Raw genomic sequence first — 21920 nt, 5'->3', positions numbered from 1 at the left:
ATACATTTTAAAACAAGCACCACTGCACAAACATCTGGGAAATCCAGTGAGGCTTTTGCCAAAAAGAATGTGAAGACCAGACTTTTGCTCTGCAGCAAGTCCTTGGGAAATGTGTGAGAATGAGAAAGAAAGTTACATTTACTGATTTTGAGTACAAATTCCCAAAACTCTCTTCTCTCCCTTTCTTCAGCTCACGCCTCCAAGAACTTCCCAGTTCTTTAGCTCTTCAGTGGAAAAGTATTGCACTCTTTTACCATTGACAGTTTACCTAAAAATGTGATATCCTTATGTCCCCTTGGAATTTAATAGAAATAAAGCATACATATGAAACAGTGATGAAATCTGAACCGGTTTACTACCCATTCACTGGCTGCGCACAAGCATGTGCAGTGTGCACCACGCACCAAATGCGAGGTGCACGCGTGTGCAGTGCACGCCAAAAGGAGGGATGGGGTAAGTAGAACAGCACGTGCGGTGTGTGTGATCAGCTGTAATGTGCAACCTTTTTTTTACTTTTAAAAACATTTTTTACAACCTATTCAGCCGAATAGGTTGTAAAAATGCTTTTAAAAGTAAAAAAAAGGCTCTGACAATTGTGCAGCTCAGCTGTGATCATCAGAACCTTTTTTTTACCTTTTAAAAGCATTTTTTTAAAAGAAGCGGCAAGCAGGCAAGCGGATGACCAGGTGATTGGTTGGGCATGGGCAGGGGTTGGGCAGAGATTTTTGCTACTGGTTCTCTGAACCACTTGCTGCCATAGATACCGGATCGACCGATCCAGTCCAAACTAGGAGCATTTCACTCCTGATATGCATAATGCTTTCTGAATGGTTTGACATTGGAACAAGTAAGAATTGTGCAATGGCCCTTATCTGTTTAGTGTATTTATAGATAATACTTGTGGTGATTTTAGAGATGCATTGATTGAAGACATAAATGTGCATATAATTTCCTATGTACAAGATTCCACGTTGCTGAAATTATTTGCAGGGAATGTTAGATATTTATATTTATTTACAAGTATGCCACGAGTTTTAAGTGCCAAAATACACCCCCACTCAAAATTGGATTTGGCTTATTCATGGACTATTCAGTTCCCAAATAGTTAAGCTTTCCAAAAACCCAGGAAGATCTCCTAAATTCAAGGTAAGTGTCTGCTTGCCCAAAATTGGATAAGGAATCACCCATCAAGTTACAGTTGTTCTGAACATTAATTAAGACATTCTTAGCCAGTCCATCAGATATTAATGTACATTCTCTGCTGGAAACAACCCAAATTTTTATCAGTTGTATATAATTGACTTAGGCAGTATTTTCCCCAGGAGAGCCAAAACTCATAAAACTATGGTCAATACTTTTATTATTTATAATATTTTTAGAAAAATCAATCCTTTTTCCATCTTGGTCAGAAAAAAAGTCAGATAGTTAGATGTGCCAGCTCCTGGGAAGTATAAGGGAACAAGACAGGATAGGTTCCTTACAAGGGGCTTCTTATAAGCTGCTGTAGCTATCTTGAAATCAGGAGGAAGCAGCCTTCTACTAATCTCCCAACAGATCACACTAGAGATTCAGGCTGCACAGACTATTTGGAAGGTTAGTTGTGCCAACTCTCTGCTACAGTTCCAGCAGGTTCCATCCAGCAAAATCTGCATTTGTTCAGTTTCCAAAGTGTGCGCTAAAGAGAGGATTTGTTCAGCTTCATAGAAGCAAGTACTACAGAGCTGTTGCTGGCATTGCCTCTGCATTTTGACCGCCCACTGCCATGCAGCTTCTCGGCAGAAGCCCCATAGGAAAAGTTTGAGGGTCCAACACAAAGAGGTTATTATTGGAATCTGTTTGTAGGCCTGACTTACGGCAGTGGATAAAACCACCGGGAAGTCGTTCAGATTCAACTGTAAACCAACAAGCCCTCGGTTTACTGTGTATTCAAATTCAGTTTAATCCTATGGAAGAGTTATCCTTTCATTAATTGCCAAGGCAAACATTTATAGGCTCTGAATGAAAAACTCTTTGCACAACAATTGGCAAAATTTATCTAACCATTGGCAATCTGTAGTTAGATGCCAAATACGTCCACAAACACATGGGCTGTGTTCTTACAGAGCACTTAATCCAGTCCATCATTCACCAATCAAATCTCCTTACTGTTGATTCTGGCAACACATAACCACACTGAGTGAAAAACTAACTTCGTGGCATACAGAGCTGCCTCCCACATTCTCCATCAGTCAGCCTGGTATTCGATCAGCCCACCTCAGCAATGACTTTTGTGATGTTTGATGAGGCTTGCTTTTTCAGCTCTTCTGTCCTTCCAGCACCTTTTAATAGAAATCCAGCAGGTTCTGACAGGTTCTGGAGAACCGGTAGAGGAAATTTTGAGTAGTTCAGAGAACAGGCAAATGCCACTTCTGGCTGGCCCCAGAGTGGGGTGGGAATGGAGATTTTGTAGTATCCTTTCCTCAGGAGTGGGGAGGGAATAGGGATTTTGCAGTATTATTCCCCTAGAGTAGGGTGGGAATGGAGATTTTGCAGTATCCTTCTCCTGCCATGCCCACCAAGCCATGCCCACCGGTAGTAAAAAAATTTGGATTTCACCACTGGTACTAAGTATGCAAAACAACTCAGTTTTAGGTATGACAATGACAGAATTGATCAAATGGAGTTAGCTTAACCTTGTACATGGCTGGGCCTATACACCATTAAACTAAGCGATCCCTGGGGAAGTAATTTATTATCCCCTCATTGATCCATTTTAACATGTAGTGGGACCGAGGCCAAGGACCATAAATGGGAACTCTCAAAACCCAAAAGAAACTGAAAGTACAGGGTGGTATAAATTATGTTACTGGACTCCTTGTAACACCAAGCACCCAATGGGAAATTATATATGCAATAGCATGAAACCTTTCTAAGTTTCAACTTGAAGGTCCGTGTCTCTAATAGATCTGCTCCCTCTGCTGGTCAGAAAACTACTTGCTGCTTGTAACTGTCTGCAGCCCTTGAATTTGCATTTATCAAACCACTTTTGAAAATCAGTATTCAGAAGGTCTGGGTTTGAAGATTACTCTTTCCTACACAAATCCCAAATTGCTCAGGTCCTACAGCATTGTATGATAATTAATCTCGTGGATGGAATTAAAGTATTGCAGACTGAATTCAGTTTTTATTTCCTCTTTGCTTCTTGTGGTTGCATTTTTAGAATAAGCTGAATTGCATTTAATTTGGGCAGTTTGAAAGAACGTTCGTTTCCAGACAAGGCTATTTTACATGGTCTCAGATCAGCCTAAAAATTTACTACGGAAACTTTTATCGGTTCCCAGTAAGCTACATTGGAAATGGATCGTCCAGATCATTGTCTAGCATCTCAGCTTTCCTGATAGATTCAATAGCTATGTATTGCAATCAAATGCAGTCTGGCAGCATTTTTCAGCAGTGAAGAATGTCCCTCATCAGTACAACAATTTGCAAAGATTTGGTCAAGTAGGACACTTACTGTCAATATAGCAAATTAGCAAGGCTTTAATTAAAGCCTGCAGAAGATGTAGCCAACGCCCAGCCAGATTGCCCACCCTCATGGTCTCTGAAGTTGGCATCCTCAATTTAAGCTCCAAAGTCTTTTAACAAGATTCTTGTGGTATATAATGAACATAAGCCTCCTTACATGAAAAGCACCAGCCTCCAAACCTAACCGAGTGGCATTTCCTGATTCCAAATTTAATGGGTATCATTCAAATTTGGGTTTTGGCTATTCATGGTAGTTAAGCTGTAACCTGGAATTTTGTGGGTATTTTATGTTCTAAATAGAATACACAGCATAGACAAAATCTTTCCCAGAACACTGCAAAATGCATTCATGCCTTCTTCAACATTTACAAGGTTCCAGTGCTCTTCTCAGGATATTTGCCTTACAGCATTTCCAGGGAAATCAACCAAAACAGGCAAATTTAACTTCTTATTGTTGTTCGACAATCTAAAGGAAATTGCTTCTATGCATGATTTTAGCCTCCAAAAACAACCCCAAAAAGAAAACCAAGAATTGGTGGAAAGAACTAGCTGCTGAAGAAGTGGCCACTTTGTTTGATATTGAAAATACTCTGATTGGACAGGTGGGCCAGAAAAACGTTGAAGTCTCACTGGTTTAAGTCTGAGAAATGTAAAAGGTAAGTTCATACAGAAGAGGGTGCAGACATATTCTTCATTGCCCTAATGAACCCTGCACTGAGCAAGGGGCTGGAATACATAATTTATCAGGTTCTTTTCAATTCAATGATTTTATGATTATATTACCTTAAAGCAGAGTCGACAACCTTAAACACTCAAAGAGCCACAAAGGTCCTAACTGGAAGTCCCCATTCGATTCGGAAGCCAACCGGAAGTCCGGTTCCCCATCATAGTCTCCTCCTAGCATGGCGTCCTTTTTCCTCTGCTGATCAGAAGTCCGGTTCCCGCACCATAGGGTTTCCTCCTAGTGTGGCGTCCATTTTCCTATGCCAACCGGAAGTCCGGTTTTCCCCCACTATAGAGTCTCCTCCTAGCATGGGCATCCTTTTTCCTCTACCTGTCCTAACCATAAGCCCTATCAATTGTGGAGCTGACCAACAACAGGGAGCTGCAGCAGAGGGATGAAAGAGCCACATGCAACTCCAGAGCCACAGGTTGCTGACCATTGCCTTAAAGTGTTGATCTTTGATTGGAATATTGGTCAATGATTTTGATAAGAAAATTGTTTCATTACCTTAGATACACACACACACACACACACACACACACACACACACACACACACGTGTGTTCCATATCTGTCATGATTGACAACTCAGTAACTACATTTGAATCATATAAGCTTCTATTTCTAATCACTCTAAAGTTGCGAGATGGGAAGATCTGGAATAAGTACACATGACCATAGCTATATGGTAGTGACTAATTGGTTACAAAGATCATGTCTCAGAAGCATAAGATTTGATGAAAATTTCTGTTACGGATTCCTTTTCTCTCTGTTAGTTAAGTACAGTAGCAATTAAGTAGCAATTAAGTACAGTACAGCTTGTTAGAACAATTTGATTATAACTTGTGCATCAAAGCAACTAAAGAATGTGTCTGGTCCTGCACTATGAAGGATACTTGTGTATCCTTTAATTACCATGTCTTCTTATCAGCTGTACCGGTAGTTCTTAGTTAATTATGTTAATTAGGACTTGCGACTCCATCACGAAGAGCCAGGGTCATAAAGCATGATGTATGTGATTGCGCTGTCTTATAGCAGTTCCAGTTCTGATTGTTGTTGTTAAGTGACTCCAGAATGCTCACTTAAGCACAATGGCATGTGGCCAACATTTGGGATCTCCTGCTGATTTCCCCATTGGTTTTGCCTATTGGAAGCAGCAGGGCAGGTCACCAATGGTGGTGACTGTAGGACATTAGGTAAAGATAAAGGTTCCCCTCGCACATACGTGCTAGTTGTTGCCAACTCTAGGGGGTGGTGCTCATCTCCGTTTCAAAGCCGAAGAGCCAGCACTGTCCAAAGACGTCTCCGTGGTCATGTGGCCGGCATGACTCAATGCCAAAGGCGCACGGAATGCTGTTACCTTCCCACCAAAAGTGGTCCCTATTTTTTCTACTTGCATTTTTACGTGCTTTCGAAACGGCTAGGTTGGCAGAAGCTGGGACAAGTAACGGGAGCTCATCCCATCACGCGGCAGCACTAGGGTTTCGAACCACCGACCTTTTGATTGACAAACTCAACTGAGCAGTGGCTCAGACTGCTAAGACAGTCTATTATTAACAGCAGCTGCTTGCAATTACTGCAGGTTCAAGCCCCACCAGGCCCAAGGTTGACTCAGCCTTCCATCCTTTATAAGGTAGGTAAAATGAGGACCCAGATTGTTGGGGGCAATAAGTTGACTTTGTATATAATATACAAATGGATGAAGACTATAGTTTGACATAGTGTAAACCACCCTGAGTCTTCGGAGAAGGGTGGGATATAAATGCAAATTAAAAAAAACAAAAAAACATCCTAGCCCCTGAGCCACCGCAATGTTGTAACCAGACATTGCCATGTTGTATTCGCAAGCTGGTTATCAACTGCCTGAATCATGATCATATGACCATGGGGACACTGCGACCATTGCAACTACAAGGGCCTGTCATAACCCCCCCACACCTCATTCAGTACTGTCATAACTTCAATCACTGAACAAGTGATCATTAAGTGAGGACTACTTGTATTGTAACTGAGTGTCCTTGGTTAATCTTCTATATAAGATAATGCAGCTCTTGTTCGTGGATCTTTTTCTAAAAAAAAAGATTTTTATTGAGTTATAAGATAAAATAAGATACAAAATACAAAAGTAAATAGGAAGACAGTGGGGAGGAAGAGGGGGAAGAGAAGTGAGGAAGGATAAGAAAAAAAAATGACTGCCGACTCCCTCTGTTGCAGTAAAATAAGGCATTAACATCAAATCACACCTTTTTGCTTTTTCATAATAATATGAACAAGCCATTTCTATAAAGATCTATCAATTTAATCGGTTAAAACCCAAAATCAAAGTTTCATTCTTTTCCATTCCTTTTCTTGTTCATGGAACTTGAGCAAGAGACCAGTGACTTGGTATAACACCTAGCTTTGGATTAATAAAATGATTGTTTCTATCATTTGGCATTCAGACTAAGAAATTTGGCATTTCTCGGCATGCCAAGAAAGATTTTCCGCTAGAAAGGAAACAGCAATATTCCCTAGAGAAGGGGGAAGGGGAGGAAGGGAATCACAAAACATTATGCTGCTAAACCCAGACTGCTGTTAACGGTAAAACTGGTTTAAAAGTTTAAAGTGTGGTATCTCAACAGTCTGCACTAAGACAGAATGTATAATCACATTCAATTACAAATGCCATGTATTTCAAGTTAGACAAAGAAAAGGATGGAAATATTACTAGAAATCTTGTCCCCACAGAGATTTCCCTTCAGTCTCAAAATCTAAAATGGCAGCAGTAATCTAATATTAAAGATTAACTTTTAAAGGCATTTGCTATGGTTACAATTTAAAAACCAGAGTAACAAAGAACTCTGAAAAGAGAGAGCAAAGAAATGCCCTTGCCTTCCTTAAAATTACCCCATAGCAATATAATAAAGAGCATCAAGTTAACCTGTTTTGATAGCTCTCCATGACTCAAAAACCACATTTGATATCCAGTCAGTATTTACACACAACAAAAACCATACAAGTCATGTAAATATTCCCTTATAGAAACTTTCCCTGATTTATATCCATTTCAACATATTTTGTCTCCTTCCTTGTGTGCAATAATATCTGAAATGGATATTATTTGGCTTCAGATAGTAGCTCTAGGCAGTTCTTATTTTGTTTCCTAGCTCAGACAAAAACAATTGCTCCTCTCTCCCCCACACCTTGAATGGATTCATTGCCATTTCCTTAGATACAGGTAACTTGAAAGGAACATGATATAAGGGTACGGGAAAACTTGTTAATAATTGCTCCAAGTTAACAATGAATCCATGATCTCTTTTGGTACAGGTGCTTGCATAAATAATGATCATAATTAACTTGTTTCAATCCGGGGGAATTTTTTGGAAACGTGATCTTCTAACAAATAAAAACTTGACAATAATGAATACATTTTGTGTTTGACCCTCGTTATCTAGTAGTCACAAATGTTGAAAGCTGAAATTGAGAAACATCTGGAAATCTACAGATTTAATATACCTGCTGCTCTATTTTTATATAATGGTTTGATTGTTTTGCACTGTTATTTAAAAAAAGGTCCACGGAAGCATCAAATATATGACAGAGACTATTAAAAAGTTATAGCAAGGTAATTCTAATAATCTTTCTAACCTTGGAATATTGAATCATCAGTTGACTGATTCTTGTATATTCCAATAACTAAAAAAGCCAGTTTATGACCTTGCTATGGTGACTCATGTCTTGATCACCACACCTCTGGATTACTGGAATGTGTTCTGTGTGACTGCCTTGGAAGACTGCTCAGAAACCTGATTGTCAGTAGGTTTCTGGAGGCAGTCCAAAGTGCTGGTTTGATCTATAAAACCCTATATGGCTTGGCATCAGGGTTCTCCACAGGACCATCTCCTCAAATTTGACCCATCCACAGTGTCTTTCCTGGGGAGAACTTTTACTAATGTTCCACTTCTTGGAAATAAGGGCAGAAGTTAAGGCTTGGAGGCAATGTTCCTCATGATACCTCATCCTCTGGAAACATCTTCACTCAAAGGCAATATTGTCTCCATCTTTAACAATATGGACATACCCGGTTATTTTGAGAGTTTTGGGATGTATTATTATCTCAACAGAGTTCTGTTAACATGATTTAAAATTAACTTAATTTTAACTTTATTTTACAGTGAACATTGTTTTGTTTTATAATGTAGAATAAAATATATACCGGTAATATTTTAACTTCCAAAAGTCATAAGAAGTGGCAGTATACATACGTACAACATACATAAATTTGAGAAGTCTTTTCTTTGAGAAACAAATGTTATTTGCATCTTCTCTCTTTGCTTTGTCTTTTATTTTATAATTATTAAATTCCAAGCAATACACAAGTCAGCTCAGTTTCTTTTGACTGAAAGTTGAAACAATTAAACAGTTCCTCCTAATAAAATATGACTATGCATTTTTGTTGGTTGATTTTTATTTTAGAGTTTGGCGGCGTTGTTTTTACTGTTTTGTGTGTTGCCCAGTATACAATATAAGCAGCTGCACCCTTTGTATTTTAAAATAAATGCATAAAAATAAATGTTGATATCAAAAAATGAATCATTGTCTAAAGAGGCTTTTGTGAGCATTTCACTCAATATAAATAAATAAATAAAAATAAGGGCAGTTATTTCCAGTTGTTGACCACTGCTGTGCAACACTTTGCAATAATGTGAGTAACAAAAGTTTTCTTGTTTGATAGAATAAAATTAATGTAAAAGACTTCAGACTAATTTGGCACATTGAATAACAAAGAAAAGACAAAATTCCTGTAGCTTCTCAGAGTAAAAACACCAAAGTAGCAGTCTGTGAAGGATGAAAGCACAAGTGTCAGAGGCAATTTAGTTCATTTCTCTCAATGACATTCCTAAATGAAAGTTTTGGTAGTATTAAGATAAATGTCCTTTTCTTTTTTAAAAAAAATAAAAATCCACTACCTAAACCAATATCAAGTCTGTTGTGACATTACTCACAATGCAATCCCCCTGACAAAACAGTATGATCTCACAATACACACAAACACACGTATATTTTTTTTTAAAAAAAATTCCCACTAGAGGGGGAAAAAGTGGGAGGGAGAAGAAACTCCAAAGAGCAGTGCCGAAGTCAGCAACAACATCACTGTAAGGAGTCTGTGTTCGTCATCAGAGAGAGAATATAATGTGCCTTTCTTGCTGCTGGGACTTTGCTGGGAATGTTTGATGCAAAAGAGAAAAGGTGCAAAACTGGACTTCATTTCTTACTCGTACCTGACTCTTTAGACTAAGTCTGCCTGAAGATTGCATGCAGAAAAACTCAGGAAAAGTAACCAGTCCTTCTGGTTGAAGAAAAAGAATCGGAACAATTCTACACTTCCATCAAGGTAATGCTGATTGTTTCTCTCTAATGCCATTTGAGATCAGTTTTGGGAAAGGATAGTGAGAGAGAGATGGAGGGAAAGAGAAATGTATAGTTTGGATAATTTGGTGGAGGTTATGCCAATGGGGAGATGCTCAAAGGGAAGAAAATGCTCCACCAATTCTTTGCCTAATTGATGTATTCAGAGTTTGCAAACACAGATCAATGGTGCCTCCCCAAGTTTTGATAAACATTACCTGATGGCCTCAAGAGTAGTTCTATAAGCATCTGTGTATTTTCTTAGATATGGATTTTTTAGTCCTACTTCCATTTTCTCCAATAACTAGATGTGTAACTCAAAACTGCACAACTATTGTGACACTGATGCACGATCCTTATTTGGGAGCCCAGAAAGAATGCTATGTAGGAAAACTCTCCTGAAAAACCAGTATGCATATATGAACTGCTACCAACTCTCTTTCTTTCCCTTCCCCCCTTCCCTCCTCTCCCGAAAAGCTTTTGTGCTGAAGGCTGCAGGGTCTTTAACACTTTGAAGAGCAGTAGCATTATCCAGCCTGTCAAAGCAGCTCACCTTCTCCCTGACGATTAGATTCCTAATAAATTTCTAAAATGTGGTTGTGTCAGGCTAGTAGCAACAAGTACAGAGTGCTCCAAGCAAAATTTCAAAAAAAGGAAAAATGTGCCTGAAGATAATTAGCTACTATTAGCTGCAACCCTGGAGCCGCAATGAAGCCATTTCAAATTTGGAGAAGAAATTGGGAAAATACCTTTAGGATGGTCCTTCCTTCCTTCCTTCCTTCCTTCCTTCCTTCCTTCCTTCCTTCCTTCCTTCCTTCCTTATCAGAAAGTGATAAAAATGTCATCATTTATTAACATGGCAAATTGAAGCTAAGTCACAAGATTTTCCCTTGAAGATTCAGCAAAGATCATTAGTGTGTATGTCTATGGAAGGCAAAGTGAGTTCCTGCCCTCCTTGTTAAGACAACCCAGAGTGTAACTCAACATTTACAATTATATCCCAATTAGATGAAACAAAAAATAATGAAGTCTGATTACTCAAGTTGCAAAGAATAACTCCATCTCTTTTCTCTTTATCATTTTTCTGAGCCTACTCTAACCTGTTACTAAACTTTGAACAGACCTGTTTCTCATTTTAATTGGACAAATTGGGAAACCCAAGAAGGCTGGAATAAAAAGGCACTGCATTTTCTCCTACTGCTATCAAAATGACAATATTAGGAGAGATTGCACAGTCGTGATAACACTAAAAAAAACTAGCCCTCACTGAATAATCAGGATTTTGGTTGACCTGAAGGAGAGGACCGTGTCACCTGGACTTAAATTCAGCCCATAGTCTCAATAAACATTTAGCCAATATTTATCCTGGTATTGTGTTAACGTTTTCTCTTTGTTTTCTTAATGTATGTGTGCAGTTTATTTTTATCATGCTGCGAGTTGAAAGTTTGTTACTATTATATGATGAAAAGGAATCTATTTTCTTTGTAGAAAGTTCAAAGCAATCTTAGTAGGGTTAAGTAACTTTTTTAAAGTAACTTTTAAGTAACTTTCTGAAAGAGAGCCAGTTTGTTGTAGTGATGAAAGCATCAGGCTAGAAACTGGAAACATCAGGCTAGAAACTGGGAAACTGAGCTCTATTCCTGCCTTAGACAAAAGTCAGCTGGGTAAATTTGGGCCAGTTCCTCTCTGTCAGCCCTAGGAAGGAGGCAATGGCAAACCAACTCTGAACAACCTTGCGATCAAGCACCAGAGAAATCAGGAGATCTAGGCAGTTCAAATGGGTATAAAGATTTTTTTTTGGCAAGTTTAAGCTGTCTATAAGAATCTGAACTACTAACAGTCAAAGCAATTTGGCAGCAGATAAAGAATTCAAGGTGGGCTGGATTTAGATCTCTTGTGGGTGCAAAGGGACTTATGACCGAGGACGTGCTTCTACACATGCCAAGAAAACTGTAGGGACTAATTCAGGAAGTTTCAAAGTCTGACTCAAAGGCACCCCCTCCCCTCCAAAAAAAGAAAAACACAGATCTTTCTGAAAGCCATTTCAAACAACTCAGATTACGATCTACACCAAAGATGAACTCATGTCAAGTTACATTCCTATTTGGCCCTAATTGTGTATGAATTGTTGCTTGTTATTCAGAAGCATATTTTATACATGTTCAAAACTCACATCTGTTTGTTTATTAAAACATCACATAAAATCAATGTATTCGAATAAATTATTTTAAATTAATTCTACATTAAATCTAATTAAGCTTAGCCTTTGTTTGAGGATGAAATATATTCCATAATAAATTGCTTATTTCACTTTCTCTGTTTTACATTCTCTATACAGACATTCTAATAGAAAATATGATGCCTGAGGTATCATACCTACAAATGCTTTACCTTGTATCTTATCAATAACTGACAAATCTTCATTTAATTAAACTAATGCCCAGGTAGCAGGAAAGATTTAGAGCTGAAATATTTGTTGCTAGTTCCCTGCCACTGATTGGCTTTGTCGCAGAGGGACAGTCTTCAGAAATAAAGGTAATGGGAGTATGATAGTACTCAGCAGACTTTCAAGTTTCTTAGAAAGAAACTTTAGTCTCAGCAAAAGAGGAAGAAGCAGGAGTTATTGACTAACAGAGAGCCAGGTAGATAAGAGTAGGAAGTAGGCTGCTTTGGGAATGACCAGGGAAGCTGGGCACATGAGAAAGGCAATGGGAAGAGTTAGTTCAAACCCCTGCCCAAGCAGGAAACCCTACACCACTTCAGACAAATGGTTATCCAACATCTTCTTAAACATTTCCAGTGTTGGAGCATTCACAACTTCTGCAGGCAAGTTGTTCCACTGATTAATTGTTCTAACTGTCAGGAAATTTCTCCTAGTTCTAAGTTGCTTTTCTCCTTGATTAGTTTCCACCCATTGCTTCTTGTTCTACCCTCAGGTGCTTTGGAGAATAGTTTGACTCCCTCTTCTTTGTGGCAACCCCTGAGATATTTGAAAACTGCTATCATGTGTCCCCTAGTCCTTCTTTTCATAAGACTAGACATATCCAGTTCCTGCAAGCGTTCTTCATATGTTTTAGCCTCCAGTCCCCTAATCATCTTTGTTGCTCTTCTCTGCACTCTTTCTAGAGTCTCAACAACTTTTTTACATTGTGGCGACCAAAACTGAATGCAATATTCCAAGTATGGCCTTACCAAGGCATTATAAAGTGGTATTAACACTTCACCTGATCTTGATTCTATCTCTCTGTTTTTGCAGCACAGAATTGTGTTGGCTTTTTTGGCAGCTGCTGCACACTGCTGGCTCATATCTAAATGGTTGTCCAGGAGTGTTTACAAGATATAGAGTGGGTCTTTCGAATAGCAATGTTGAACAGTGTACAGTTATTCTTCATTTAGTATCACAGTTGGGACCGGCAACTTGGTTGTTAAGCAAATTTAGTTGCTAAGTCAAACCATGATTGTGCTTATGATCTTCCTTCAGCTTTTCATTTGCTTTACCTTTCTGCAAAGGTTGTGAATGCAAGGGATTGGTTGTAAAGTTACTTTTTCATCTCTATCGTAACTGTGAATGGTTGCTAAATGAAGCAGTCACAAAGGGAAGTCCGTCTGTATGGAATTTGGGGTTCAAGAAAATGAATTTGTGCTTTAGGACATGCCTAATAGCATTGAAAACCAGTTTTCTGTGAAATGGATTTCTGTTTGAGTAAAAAAAAAAAAGTCATCTGACACCTTTGGAAAGTCCGGATGATAATATATATCAGGGGTATCCAAACTTGGCGACTTTAAGACTTCTGGACTTCAATTCCCAGAATTTTGGGAGTTAAAGTCCAGAAGTCTTAAAGTCACCAAGTTTGGACACCCCTGATATAGGTTTGCTGAGATATTGGTGCCAAGCCATGAAGAGTTTCATAGTTCTGGAATCAGGCCTGGTAGATACTGTGATATGGACACACACAAATTCCTGTTTGTAATTTTATGCCATGCCAAAACTGAGAAATGCAATATAGAAGGATATTGATTGTATATGTTAGCATTAGCATGCCTAAAAACTGCCATCAAGAAATTGCTAGGGTTGCCTGTGGGTTTAGCCTTGCTTGTCTGGCATCAGAAGAAGCCTTGCGGCAGTCAGCATTAGCTAGGTCCCCTACAATCCTCCGATTAATCTTTAAAACCTGTCTTAGTCCTGTCTGTTCATTGCCTGATTGAACTACGTTTTCATTTTTAAGTAAAGCTCTTCCAAAGGTTTGGGGCAAGTAACTACAAGTTGAATTATCATAAAACAGGTGGGGAAAAGGTACTAATAGATAGAAACACTAAAACAGTTAATTTCTGTATAAGAAAGCACCTTCCATCTGCTGCCTTTGCAAAAATATTTCCACTGTGACTAAAGCAGCCTAAACTTTGCCTTTGGTGAGTTCCCAATATCCTTAATGGCATAGCCATATGGCAACCAGAGAAAAATCCTTTTTATGTATCTTCAATGTATTAATAAAAATCAAAGGTTTTTTTAAAAAAATGATTATGCACCATCAAGTCAGTGTAGACTTTTGTCAACCACATAGGTAGATCTTCTACTCCAGGGTAATATTTCTCCCTCTCGGCTCTTCTAGTCTTTCAACATATATCTCCATCACGTCATTACCTGAGTCCATCCATCTTATTGCTAGCCGTCTTCTTCTTTTTCCTTCCATCTTTCCTAGCATCACTAGACTTCTCAGGGGAACTGGGAAGTCTGGCATAATACACCCAAACTATAAACATTTCAGTCTGGTCATTAGTACCTCAAGTGAGACCCCTAGGTTGATTTGTTTTATGATTTGTTTGTTTTCTTGGCTTTCCATGGTATTCCCAGGAATCTCTTTCATCACTAAACTTTAAAAGCATCAATATTCTTTCTGTATTGTTTCTTCTGGACCATAAGAAAAGCTGAGCGCCAAAGAATCAAGGCCTTTGAACTCTGGTGCTGGAGAAGACTCCTGCGAGTCCCTTGGACTGCAAGGCAAACAAACAAGTCAGTCCTAGAGGAGATCAACCCTGACTGCTCTTTAGAAGGCCAGATCCTGAAGATGAAACTGAAATACTTTGGCCACCTAATGAGAAAGAAGGACTCACTGGAGAAGAGCCTAATGCTGGGAAATATTGAGGGCCAAAGAAGAAAGGGACGACAGAGAATGAAGTGGCTGGATGGAGTCACTGAAGCAGTAGGTGTGAGTTTAAATGGACTCCAGAGGATGGTAGAGGACAGGAAGGCCTGGAGGAATGTCGTCCATGAAGTCACGATGGGTCGGACACGACTTCGCAACTAACAACATTGTTTCTTCAAAGTCCAACTTTTGTTTCCATAGGGGAAGTCATTGCCTACAAGATTTTGATCTTTGAAAGTAGAGACACATCACAGCATCTGAATGATTTTTTTTCTGAAGGTTTCAGTGCTGCTTTACTATGTGCTAGTCTATGGCATATTTCTTGAAAGCCATAAGTACTATACATAAAAATAAGATACTGTTGGTTAACCATAGATCTTTTCCCTACTTCTACTCTGGAGAACTGGTAGTGGAAATTTTGAATAGTTCAGAGGACCGGTAGTAAAAATTCTGACTGGCCCCACCCCCATCTATTCTCTGCCACCCAAGTCCCAGCTGATCGGGAGGAAATGGGGATTTTGCAGTAACCTTCCCCTGGATTGGTATGGGAATGGAGATTTTACAGTATCCTTCCCCGGCCATGCCCACCAAGCCACGCCCACCAAGCCACGCGCCCACCAAGCCACGCCCACAGAACCGATAGTAAAAAAAATTGAAACCCACCACTGATTCAATCCCCATCAGGAATTTAACCAGCCTTCTGTCGTCACTCCATATTCCAGATAAAAAAGTTTTTTTCTTATTTAAACAAATAGGATTACATCAAAGCAATAAGTTGGCTAAACCCTATAGAGCTTTGTAACCTCATTCACAGACAGCTAAGTGAGGAGATCTTCCTTTGGATGTTGTCACAGGTGGGAGTATCTCCAGAGATGTGGTCATCTTCCATTTCTTCTGGTCACTAATGGACATCTACTATAGAAAAGTCTTATGATTTTTGCTCACTTTTTTGGTCTTCTACCAACTGCATGCCAGCAAAGCACTTCACTGCAACACACTCAAAAAATTGGATAAAGCTGAGGAACCAAAAGGAAAGGAGATAAATATTTTCAAATGCTCTAAAAGTTCTTGTCTTATGGAGATGTTCAATCATCCAGGTCTGCAACTACATAGCAAAAAAAGCTCTAAGAGTTGTAAACCTAATCCTGCGTAGCTTCTTTTCCAAAAACACCACACTACTAACCAGAGCATATAAAACATTTGCTAGACCAATTCTAGAATACAGCTCGCCTGTTTGGAACCCTCACCACATCTCTGACATCAATACAATTGAACGTGTCCAGAAATATTTTACAAGAAGAGTTCTCCATTCCTCTGAAAACAACAAAATACCTTATCCCACCAGACTTGAAATCCTAGGCTTAGAAAACTTGGAACTCCGTCGCCTTCAACAAGACCTAAGTTTAACTCACAGAATCATCTATTGTAATGTCCTTCCTGTTAAAGACTACTTCAGCTTCAATTGCAATAATACTAGAGCAACCAATAGATTTAAACTTAATGTCAACCGCTTTAATCTAGATTGCAGAAAATATGACTTCTGTAACAGAATCATCAGTGCTTGGAATACTTTACCTGACTCTGTGGTCTCTTCCCATAATCCTAAAAGCTTTAACCAAAAACTTTCTACTATTGACCTCACCCCATTCCTAAGAGGACCATAAGGGGCGTGCATAAGCGCACAAACGTGCCTACTGTTCCTGTCCTATTGTTTTTCTTTTCTTCTTCCTATATATATATATATATGCTTATACCTCCTTATATTTTCTCATATATGTGTTTATATACTATATAATCTTTTTATATGATACCTACATATATTGTTGTGACAAAATAAATAAATAAATAAATAAATAAATAAATAAATAAATATATAAATAAATAAATAAATAAATGGTTGTCCCAAAGATATTTTCAAAAGGCAACTGGTCTTTCTTGGATTTTTTCCTTGAAAACATTTCACTTCTTATCCAAAAATCTTCTTCAGTTCTGACTGAATGGTAAGGAATAGAAGGATATTGCAAGGTTCCACACCCATTTGTACTTGGATTCAGGTGACTTTGAGAGTACAGATAAATCCCCAAGTGACCTCAATGACCAACCTTCAGAATGCTAATGACCACATGACTGCAAAGAATATAAATGCTATTCCCCACCCCTATTCCTTCCTTCCTTCTCAGAAATTTGAAACTCCAGAGTTCTGTGCTAGCCATCTCCATCTCCATCTCATTACCTTTATTTCCTAAGACTGTCCCTATGTGACAAAACCAATCGGTGGCAGGGAACCAGCAATGAGCATTTCAGCTCTAAAGGTCTCCAACTATCTGGACATTATCTCAATTAAGTGAAGATTTGTGAATTTCACAGGTACTGACAAGATACAAGATGTTCATAAGTATAATTCTGAAGAAGTGATGGTATAAACTGAAGAAGTTTCTTGGATGAGAAGCGAAATGTTTTCAAGGAACAAACCAAGAAAGCCTTTTGAAAAGTACCTTTGAACAGACTTGTTTCTCAGAGCAGTTGATTTTATCTTCCAGGAGAAAGTTCAGTTCTCACCCCCACAAAAGTATGACTAAGCCTAAAAAAATAGAATGAGGAGAGGAATAGAGGAGGATGAGATGCTGGGTTTTATTTAAAACCTTTAAAGCAGGGGTCACCAACCTTTCAGACCTCAGGGACCACTAAATTCATGATTTTAAATCCCGTTGACCACTAATATGATCTGCCTAATGACAGCTCTGTGGGCATGGCAAGATGATCATGTGACTGGGTGGGCATGGCCAACTCAATGTCACTCACATCAAGGGGTGCCTTGCCAGCCTCTACTCACTACTCCTCGCCTGCCCACCTGGGCTCCTTAGGGCCCGCCCCAACAGGAAGCAGTTACTGGAACTAAGCAGCCACCATGAGAAAGAGTTGGCAAAACAGCTGGCTCAATTCAAACTGGATCTGACCGAGAAGGCGGCTCAGCAGAAGCACCTCACTGAGGACTAGGAGCATAGGCTTTCCAAGCAGAGGGAAGACCTGCAGGAGTGCAAGGCCAGGTACTGGTGCCTGAAGGCTCAGTGGGCTGAAATGGTCAGCCATTTCCAGGTCATGATGCAGTCCCACTGGAACAAGGCCCTCCAGCTCTTCGCCGCCAGCGACATTTCCCTCCAGCCTTCACCCAAAGCCCCGGACCAGGAGGCTGAAGCAGACCCCAAGTTGGAATTTCTGCCCCCCTCCAATCCGCACAAAAAGACCCAGAAGGGAGAGACTCTCTGCAGCAACACAAACATTCATTGCACGTATCCGTCCCAAGGACCATATTTTGAGGACCCCTGATTCAGTGCAATATAAAAAATGCAAATAATTTTTCTGTGGACCACCAAAGTTTTTTCATGGACCACCAGTGGTCCACGGACCACCAGTTGGTGACCGCTGCTTTAAAGTGTATTAAACTGTGTTTTTAGGCTGTTTTCACATCTTTATTTTCACTGGCTGTTCTTGCTCTCCTCTTTGGTAAGACATCAAATGCATAACATGTTTACAAGGTGTTGTGTATATTGGATACAACCCACAATGCAGCTTGTATCCCACACAGATTCCATTGGAAAAGAATGCAGGATTTGTGAGAACTGTTGTTGGAAAGCATTGTCCCTTTTTTGTTTTTTTGTTCACATATTGGCAAAAGCAAACCCATGCATTCCATTGCTCTAGCTGATTTGCATCCAAGCATCAGTTTGTTTAATGAGTTACTATGGTTATGTATATGTACACATTTTTGACACTATCTTGACAGGGCCTGCAATCCTTCCAACTGTATTATGTCCTTTTGTCTTCTGGGACCATGGTTTCCATTTGAAAAGAGCCAAGGCATTTAGGAGGTGAACTTTTATGGAAGCTACTGAGCTGTTTTTTTTTAAACTTAGCTAGCTGGCAAGTCATATTTCAGCCAGTATGCCACAAACATCTGGACGAGTGTCACTCAGTAAATGATGTCTTCAAAGTAGAGAGATGCTGTCAACAAACTAAGGTTAAATCCAACAGCTTTGCCTTAGTACATTCCCTAACTTTGATTCCTCCCAGTTCCTAAAGGATCCTTTTTCAAACTTGAAAGCTACCAAAGATGAAGTGATTATCCAGTTTCAAAAATATGTCTTTTGTGTCATCTTGTAAGGTAGAAACATATAAGTGCTATGCTGAATGAAGTTTTTGATTCAACAAGTTCACTCATCACCCATGTTGTGTCTGTTATGTTTGTATTTAATACCAGTGCTGTGATTCAGTCCCTTGTGCTCAGCCTCTTCAGAGTTTAGGTGGCCCTGATCCCCATCTGTTCATACTAATGCAAGGTCAGCTTGTAATACATTTCAGCTTATCCATAATTTAATCTTGGCTGTGAGGACTACCCTGGTATATATTACCAAATTGGTTGGGCATGGTCCTTTTCCAGGAATGTATCCTTTATGTTCTGGGTGTGGAACCAGCCATGATTGTAGGGTGGGGATGGAGGTGTAGCTGTTGTCATCCAGGAATCTCCAGTGACTTTTTGAAGTACTGCACTACACATAGCTAGATGTGAGACCATATTGTTCCCTGATGCATAGTGGCTTCCCAGGCCAGGTTCCAATACTTGGGTTATGAAGTTCCCTAGGTGGATGGTTCTTAAGAACTTCAAGCTGTTTTCTCTGGTCACAAAATCACATGGCTTGAGATATCATGGCTACAGAATAATAGAGTTGAAAGGGAATTTGGAAGTCTTCTAATCCAACCCCCTGCTCAAGCAGGAAAGACTATACCTTCTCAAACAAAAGGTTGTCCATGGCAGATGGTCTACAATGGCAACTATGGATGTGATCCAGATTATTGAGGCCCAACTTCAGGGGAGGCACACTCCCAGAACTTGGTTTTTGCCTCAGAGCATTGCAACATGAGTTGGTGCTAGGTCCATTGGACTTCTTGGCTTTGTTTTCTAATCAACTGTCTTCTTTTTCTCCTCAATATTTTGTTTAATCTGTAAACCCCCCTGATATGCTAGGCAATTTGGTAACTTCAAAACTGAAGCAAACAAATAAATAAATAACATTATAAAAATAATGGATTTCTGTTTTACACGGAATTCTGTTAGAATTATAAGACCCAGTTTCTCTCAGGATGAAGAGAATAACAGCAGTTGCAGTAGTCTTAGGTCTTGTCATCAGTCCCTTGTCAAGGATACATTACTCCCTTCTAGCTCTGTGGCTGCCCACAGACCAAAATGCTGAATAACTTTCTATATACCGGTTATCCAGATATATTTGACATATCAGTTAGGACCCAGTAAATTATAGTTCATATTTTAGGGGATGGGAATTGTTCTGATGGTAGCTCTCATGACACTTCCACTCAGAATTTTAAAGGGCCTTGCAATCCTTCAGGGCTATCTTATGTCCCCTCACCTTCACATTCGGCCTTTCTTTGTGGGTCAGGCTTTGGTCAGAAAAGAGAAGCAAAAGCAAATATAAATAAATAAATGTACTCTCAGTAAAATGGTGCTGGAGATTTCTTTGCTTCGCTTTTTCTATTACGTCTGAAAGCATGCAAACTGGTGCTACCCCAACCCCTCCTCATTTGGAAATGACAGAACTCTTCCTGCCAAGCAAGATGTTTTTCTGACCATTGGTGCCGCCTGTTGCTTATCCATTTGCTGTTCCGAAGGATCATAAAGCCCAAGGCAGGTCCTGAATGTGAGTTACTCTAGACTGGACTCTTGTCTAACTCTCCATGTAAAACAAGACTCAGTAATGCCTGCATCATCCTTGTTCATTAATCATCAGGAAAGGAAACTATCAGTTTGAATTTAGCACCAAATATTTGAACATATAATCTTCTTCCATATAGATTTGAAGATAAACAGAATGTCAGTTTGTGATACTGAGGAAGATTCTTCTCTCAAAAAAAGAAAATTAAGCTTTGTGTGGACATGTAAGAACAATTCATGAAATCAGCCTCAGGATGAATTTTTTTAAGAGAACCAGAAATTTTCACATGCATTCCTTGCTCCCAGACTAAATATACGCCTTCAGGGGAAAGTTGTATATATATATGTGGCCTCTTGGAAGTATTTGCCCTTAGACTTGAGAAATTTAGTTTGGTCTCATCCATATGAAGAAATTACAGGGAATATGTTTAAATAAATATATGCTGTACTTCCAAATAAATAACTCACAATATTATCCAGGACTTACTGATGCAAGGCAAAATTCAATCACACTCACTTTGATATATTTATGCTTTTAGGTAAGGCAGTTAAAATATGTTACTTTGTTTTGTTTATTATAGTTGTATAAGCCACAACTAATTGTTGGTAGCTCTTAAGAACATTGTGTCTCATCTGCCTATTGAAGAATTTCTAAGATGACCAGGAATCATTTGTTGCTTCCTGGAATATGAATAACTGGATGGTTCACAACAGGGGTGAAATGCTCCCAGTTCAGCCCGGAGTGCCTGATCCAGTAGTGATGGTGGCAGGTGGTTCGAAGAACCGGTAGCAAAAATACCTGCCACCCCCTGCCCATGCCCACCCAATCGCCCGGTCGCCCGCTTGCCACTTTTTTCCAGCTTGCTCACTTTTCCCGCCCGAATGGTAGGAATAGGTTGTAAAAAATGCTTTTAAAACATAAAAAAAGGTCTCTGGCAATCTCAGCTGAGCCATGCGATAGAGCCTTTTTTTTACTTTTAAAAGCATTTTTTTTATAACCTATTCACCCGAATAGGTAGTAAAAAATGCTTTAAAAAAAGTAAAAAAAAAACCCAGCTGATCACACACACACACACACACACACACACACACACGTGCTGTTCTACTTACTTTCCTTCTCATGCCTCCTTTTGGTGTGCACTGCGCATGCGAACGCACACCTCGCATTTGGTATATGGCGCACACTGCGCATATACATGCACAGAGTATTTGCGCAGCCACCGAACTGGTAGTAAACCAGTTCAGATTTCACCACTGGTTCACAAGTGGGAAAGAGTTGGATATTTTCACCTTATTTACTTTTAGGCAGAATACATGAGGAGAAATTCTAGACTAGAAGAAATAGGTATTGGAATTAAAGTTGCTGAAATATCATGAATCTCAGATAAGCTAGTGACACATTGGATAGATGACAAGAGAACATTTAAGGAGT

The 21920-nt window shown here is 39.4% G+C and overlaps 1 protein-coding gene across 1 annotated transcript in view; it reads left to right on the top strand.

The window, feature by feature from the left end:
- Nucleotides 1-9354: 9354 nt before the first annotated feature.
- Nucleotides 9355-21920, top strand: part of VIT (vitrin) — a 74164-nt gene continuing 61598 nt past the window's right edge. The window contains exon 1 of the mRNA XM_058164562.1: nucleotides 9355-9605. The gene's annotated coding sequence lies outside the window, so the exon portion shown is untranslated. The remainder of the gene's footprint in view (nucleotides 9606-21920) is intronic.

The sequence above is a fragment of the Ahaetulla prasina genome, chromosome 1 (assembly GCF_028640845.1).
Source record: "Ahaetulla prasina isolate Xishuangbanna chromosome 1, ASM2864084v1, whole genome shotgun sequence".
Lineage (NCBI taxonomy): Eukaryota > Metazoa > Chordata > Lepidosauria > Squamata > Colubridae > Ahaetulla > Ahaetulla prasina.
Note: the sequence above shows the minus strand (reverse complement) of the source record. Positions and strands in the feature narration are given on the sequence as shown.